Below are 7,148 nucleotides of genomic sequence, written 5' to 3'. Positions count from 1 at the left end.
CAGATATACAATTTACAGCAGCAAATAAACATAATAACCTTGTATCTGACAAATTTAAAGGTTTAAGATTTTGGGATAAGAATTCTTTATTTAATAAATCACTTTTTTAAAAAGGAATTTGGGATAGAATAGAAGGAAAGATGTAGGACAATTCCTTGAGGGAGTGATAAGGTTTAATAAAAGGTTTTGGATTGTTTTCCATTATGGAGAAGCTTTAGGCATGTTTAAAAGTAATATGGAAGAATAGGGAGAGAATGATCATTTGACAGATGGAGGAATGATTGAGGAGGAAATCTATTGGAAAAGATAGTAAGAGAAAGAATCCACTGTAAATGTAGAATACTGACCTTGGCAAGAAGTCATCTCTTTGTCAGAAAATGAGAATGAGAAGAGAGTGTGAATAGGTATAAAGAGGTTTGGTAATGAAGAGAAAGGGAAATAATGAATCATCTATTTTTCCTTCAGTAAAAGACAAGTACAAGAAAGGTAGAGGAAAAAGCATAGTGGGCTTGGAGAGGGAAGAGAGGGTTTGAAATAGCTTTTTGTGGGGAGGTAAGGAATCGATTTGTTGTTTTGTTGCATTTAGTCATGTCTGACTCTTTATGACCTCATTTGGGATTTTTTTTAACTAGGTACCAGAATTGTTTACTATTTCTTGTTCTGGCAGATGAGGAAATTGAGGCAAAGAATGACTTGCTCAGGATCAAACTAGTATTTGAGGCTAGATTAGAACTATGAAGATAAATTTTCCTGTCTCCACACTTGGCATTTTATCTACTGTGCTACCTAGTTGTTCTGTGAATCAGTTAAGAAGGGGAAAAAAGACTATCTTGCTGTAGTGAGGACTTTTAAGCCTTTCTTCCTCCTGAATATAGATATCATAAAAAGTAATACATTGTCATGATTTATAAATGTAAGAGGATTTTAGAAAATAAAGTCATTAATTTGTATAAGAATAATTAGGGAAGCCACTTTAATGGAATTAGAATTGAATCAGACCATAAAAGAATTTTAATATGTATATAAATTAATATTATTTAACAGTATATGAAATGTCTTGCATATATCATTTGATCTTCATAATCATCATAAATTATGGAAATATTATAATCCCAATTTATGGATGAGTAGACTAAGGCTCATATAGGTTAAAAACATATAAAACCCAGACTCTTACCTAGGTTCTCTGACTACTCGTTCAATGTTATTTCAAGGGTACCATTCTGTCTCCCAAGATAGGAAGATAGAAGTAGAAAATATAATTTAAACAAAAGTGAACAGCATTCACAACTTCTTAAACCACTGGCTTTGCTAATGCTCAGAGTTAGCTGGCTTTCTTTTTTAACATTTCATCTTTGACCAAACTGCTTATTTCATGCAAGTATCTCTCTGTAGACCAATAAAAATGAATATATACTTGGAGTTCACATTTAAAGCTTACTACTGGAGACTCTACAAGCTAAAACTAAATCAGGTCTTACAACTAGGCACATAAAAAATTCAAAATATAAATATTGCTTACTATGGCTCCCTATAGAAAAAAGTTTATTTGCCTTCCTACTAAATCTACCTTTTTCATGGCTTGCTATAATTGTATGCTATAAGGAAAATATATTATTGTAGAATTGAATGATAGATAACAAAAATTATTGAAAGAAAATATTAGAAATAATATTCAGTTTGGAGTATGTTGGTTCTTTAACCTGCACATTTACTTCCTAAAGTAGTAATACTTATAGGAAATGGATGCTTTCTAATTTTTCCGGGTCTTTCTGCTTTTCAGTTTTCTCTAACTCCTAGCAGATTAAGACGGCAAACCAACTAGTAAAACTGAATAATAGGCTGTAGAGAATATATGTCATACTGGATAATGGGACTGGGTTTAGAAGAAGGAAGACATGGATTTAAATGCTATATTTATCTCTCACTACCTCTATGACTTTGGACAAATAATTTTACCTCTTTGTGATTCAGGCGATTTATATCCAGTATGTGATTCCAGAACTGCAATCTGCACTTGACAGGGGGAGTTAATTAGGCTGAGTAAATCATTGATCTTTTCCTTATTTGCATATTGGAATTGGCAGAATTCAATTTAAGCTATAACCTCTGAAACCCTAAAGAGTATATTAAACAGAGTAGGTCAGAAAATTCCAAGCTCTCCAGATTGACCCCACAAACAAAATAATATTGTGCCCCAGGGCAAATGTAGGAGGGGGAAAAACAAATAAGACTTGGGAGAGAACTGGTACTCCTGGGACAACTCAAGTGGTGAAGAAAGACCCAGGATCAGGGATTTAATTGGTGTTTTACAGAAGCAGCAAGTAGGGAGCCCTGGAGCTAACTAGGTTTGGAGATGGCCTCAGTCAGAACTACAGAAATTTTCACCTCCCTGAAAACATGGGGATTTAGGAGTCTGAGTCCTAGAAGATTGAAGGAATCTCTACTGATTAGTAATGACAGGCTCAGCTATGCTGCTGAGACCAGGCCCTGTGAAAAGGAACCAGCACAGAGTAGTGAGTCACGGAAGCTGCTAAGTTCTTGCAGGGGGGTATGGGTAGGGGGTTTGGGGAATTGGTTTTCAGGTCAGAGTAAAGAGCTGAAATGAAGCCAGAGACATTGTCCCCCCACCATCAGATTAGAGGTACTTATGCTAACAGTTCTCATTGAAAAAAAAAAGAGCTGACAAAGAAGAAAGAATCCAACCATAGACACTTACTGTAGGAATAGGAGAGACTGTTCATCTTCAAAATAGAACAGTGAAGTTAAAAACAAAACAAAAAAAACAAAAACAAAAAAATTAAATGGTTACTTGTCCAAAAAGAATTCATAGAACTCAAAAAAGACCTTAAAAATCAAATGAGAGAGATTGAGAAAAAAATTAAAATTACAAAACAAAATAAAATTATTCAAGAAAAACAAGATTATGAAAAAAAGTTAGCCAACTAGAAAAAGAAAGCCAGAATCTTAAAGACAATAATTATTTGAAAATAAGAATTGGGCAAGAGGAAGCCAATGGAACTACAAGAGAGCAAGAAATAACAAAACAAAACATGGAGAATGAAAAAATAGAACAGAATGTAAAACTTCTTATAAGAAAAATAATATATCTGGAGAGCAGAACAAGAAAAGAAAATAAGAATAATTGGGTTATCTGAAAGTTGTTACAAATAAAATACAACAATACAAGAAATAATCAAAGAAAATTATCCTGGAGTGATATAACATGAGGGGAAAGTAGAAATAGGAAACAAACAAACAAACAAACAAACATTCACTTTATCATTATTTCAAAGAGATCCTACAAGAAAACCACATAGGAATATTAATATTAAATTTTGAAAACCCAAGTCAAAGAGAAAATTTTACTAGAAACAAACAAATTCAAATATGATGGAGCCACAATTAGAATTGTAAAGAATTTAAACAGTAGGTCCAATAAAAGACCACAGATCCTGGAATAATAAACATTGACAATTTAAAGAACTAGTCCTGTGGTCAAAAGTAACATATCTAGCAAAACTAAGTATAAATTTGAACAGGAAAAAATAGAGACTCAATGAACTCATAGATTTTCAGTCTTTTGTGTCAACCAAACAGGAACTCGATATAAAATTTAATCTATAAGAGTAATCAAGGATTACTTTTACATCAAAGATTAATTTCAAGGTTCTCAACAAACTCTTAATGAGTTCAAAAGACAGATTGGTGCAGACCTGACTCTGGAAAGAAAAACTGTCTAGGAAAAAGTAAAAATAAATTGTTATGTTAATGTTACATAAATGAATTGCAAGGAAGAAGGCATTAGAAGTATTATAGGGGGGAAGGAGGGCTGGTGGTTCTGAAAAATCTGCTTGCAACTGAAATTGCTTTAATAGGGAACTCTACCTATATTACATAAAGGATATAAGTCTCCAAAATCTAGAAAGAAATAAATAAGGAGACAATAGAATAATGTGGGTTATAAAAGGATGTATAGATTTATGGGAGTGAGACAAAATACATAGATTAATGGGAAAGGGATAAAGAAGGGGGGAAAGAGTCTGGAGAGAAGACAAGAGTGGGATACATTGGAGAAGGGAAGTTAAATAATAGCAAGACAAGTAAAAGAGTAGAATCAAAAAAGAGTTAATACTTATAAGAAATGAGATATACACAAACACTACAAGAAAGATGAGGAGTAGAATTTATTAGAATAAAAGTAGGGCTAGTAATCATTGATTTCAAACAAAGTCAAATATAAAGATTCAATTACTCAAGAAATCGACATTATATCTTAATCATATTTAAATTTTAGATGCATCTCTACATGTGTAAATGTGTGTGTGTACATGTATGAATGTAGTTATGTGTGTATGTATATGTGTGTGTATATCTATGTTAATTGTAGCCTTTGGGAAAAGGTAGGAGAGATGAAAGGGAAAAATAGATAATAAAGTAAAAAGTAAACAGCAGAAATTAAAGAATAATCTACAAGGAAACAAAGAAAAGATGCACAGTTCTGAATATAATCTATTATTATATGTGCTTTCTTGAAATGGAAATTTGTTACATATTTTGAATTCTTCCTGATTTTCTATTGGGCATGTGACATTTTTTTATAAAAAAATTCTCTTTCTGTCTTTCTTTTTTCATTATGTTGTTTTTCTTATTTTGTATTTAATTTTAAATAAATAGTATATTACAATAGGGATAACCTTTAATTACATTTAGTCCATGTTAATATTAAACTAGCTCTGTCTTTCTTGCCATTTGTCACTTGTGAGTAATAATAATAATAATATATCATATTATTGTAGATTGTTGTTGTTTTTCTTCTATTTTTAAAGAGGATAAACAACATCAGGAGGGTGATATGTTGAATTTCAAATGAATTGAAATTAAGTGAGGCAGGGCTGTGCAAAGTCAGCAGCCATACTCCTTCCTTCAGGCTCATCTGAGTCCACTGGCAAAACATAGATCAGAACAACTGGAGAGGACCATAGATGTAATAGGAGACTTTTGCCATTTTTAAGCTAAAGTCTTTCCCAGAAGTCTGTTTTTTTTTCCTGTGGCTACACATATTCAGTTGTTTACAACTAGGTAAGAAATAAGGCAAGAGATGACTTAGTTTTATGACCCCCCCAAAAAAAAAATCCAACTGGGAAGGAAAGATGTTTAGTGTTTCTGGACAGAACAGAAAGAATTGCTATTTACTCTTACTCTGAGTCATTAAAACCCAAGCAATTGTCAAGTAAAGCTTGGGCTCGGATGTATTATTGGACAAACAATGAGAGTCAGAGTGATTTTGGTTTAAGACCTAGTCAAATAATTTCATTTGAATCTCAATAGATTTTTCAAAGCCTGTTTTTTGTCAGAGCTCTATTTCAAGAATCATGAGACCATATATATATATATATATATATATATATATATATATATATATATATATATACATATATATATATATATATATATTTAAATTATAGAATAAATAAGTAAGGAAGAGCAAAAAATGTAGTCCCAAGCCCCAAGATATTTTGTCAGGTTTAAGCATCAAAATATATATTCATTTGGACAGAGCACTCAGATGCAAGATTATGATTCTCCCTGTGGGCAGGGGGAAAGTATAAAGGAAGGAAGGAAAAAAGGGAGGAAGAAAGGAAGGAAGGAAGGAAGGAAGGAAGCACTGCCAAGTTGGGTTCCCAAAGGGGTAATACTCACAGATTATCCTTCATTCTTATTTTTGTAATTTGCATATTTATAAAGTACTATTATGAGAATAATTTTATATGGTAAATATTTACAAAGTTATCCCCATTTTTAATTAAAGGAAATTGAATATTAAAAAGATTAAAAAGATTCACCCATATTACACAGATTTTTATATGGTAGAGTATTAACTCAAGTTTTCTTATCCCTGACTTTTACATCATACGGTTACCAAGGAAGTAGAGGATCAGTGTTCAAATTCTGATTCTGATATTGCCTATGTAATCTAGAACAAATCACTCTCTCTGGCTCTCAGTTTCTTCTTCTCTTAAATGAGGTGCTGCACTGGATGGTCTCTTTCTTTTAGCTCTAAGTCTATCATCTGTGACCTGGATTCCCAAATGGCTTCCTAAATATCATTATACAGCTTTGAAGTTTTCTTAAAAATGGACTACATATGAGAGTTTGATGATAAATCTTTAGGGGAACACTTCCTAATATAAACAGACCCTGAGTCTTTTATGTTAAGGAAAAGGTTTCCTTTTCAGAATTCTGAGACTTTCAGGAAAAGGCTTTACTTTTCAGAAACAAAGACTAATGACTTGAAAGGGAGTCAAGACTGGAAACTATTTATTGCAACAGTGATTAAAACCCCTTAATTGGATTATTTTATTACCTAATTCAAATAGCCTGCTCTTTCACCTCCAAATTTTAATACCATAAGAGTGGCATTCTTTATCCTCTCTACCATCCTCACTGGCCTCATCTGATTAATCACAGCTACTGGTAGGGAAATATTCTGGCTGAGCTATTCTTTCCACATGTGATCTGCTCCAAATCTGTTAAACACATGGATACTTTTGCTTTATTATAATTGTATAATTACCATAAGTTTGGAAGATGAATTTTGAACATACCTATGTTTAAATACTAAGTGATTTATCACACCATCTAATATGTTTTATCTACTTTTTTTTTCAAATTGCGTTCTGCAAATTATGTTATCTACAGATATAAATGTCATTGAAACTAGTGAAGTTGACCTTTGACTTTGTGATTCATTAATTCATGAAAAATTTATAACAATGAGAGGGGTACCTCATTAAATTGTCAAGTAGGTTAAATACAGCATTAGGAAATTTCTTAAAACTAGAATGAGGAAAAGCTGTGTCAAACCAATTAGATAAATTCCAAATGGCCTGCTTTTCTTTTTCATGGATGAACTCTGAAACTTTAAATCTTGAATCAGTTCTACCATTATACGGTGAAGTGGAAAAGGCATTCAATTTGAAGTTAGAAGTCTGGGGATCCAATATTACATTGTGTGTCAAGTCCCAAAATAAATCAAAGCCATGAGTTGAAAAAATAAAGTTTCTTTAACTGAAGTAACAGGATAGGAAACCTGTCATCTTGGGGAATGTCTCATGGGTAAAAAGCACAATGGATTTCTCACTACA

Source organism: Sminthopsis crassicaudata, chromosome 3, assembly GCF_048593235.1.
Source record: "Sminthopsis crassicaudata isolate SCR6 chromosome 3, ASM4859323v1, whole genome shotgun sequence".
Classification (NCBI taxonomy): Eukaryota; Metazoa; Chordata; class Mammalia; order Dasyuromorphia; family Dasyuridae; genus Sminthopsis; species Sminthopsis crassicaudata.
This window is presented reverse-complemented; position numbering follows the sequence as displayed.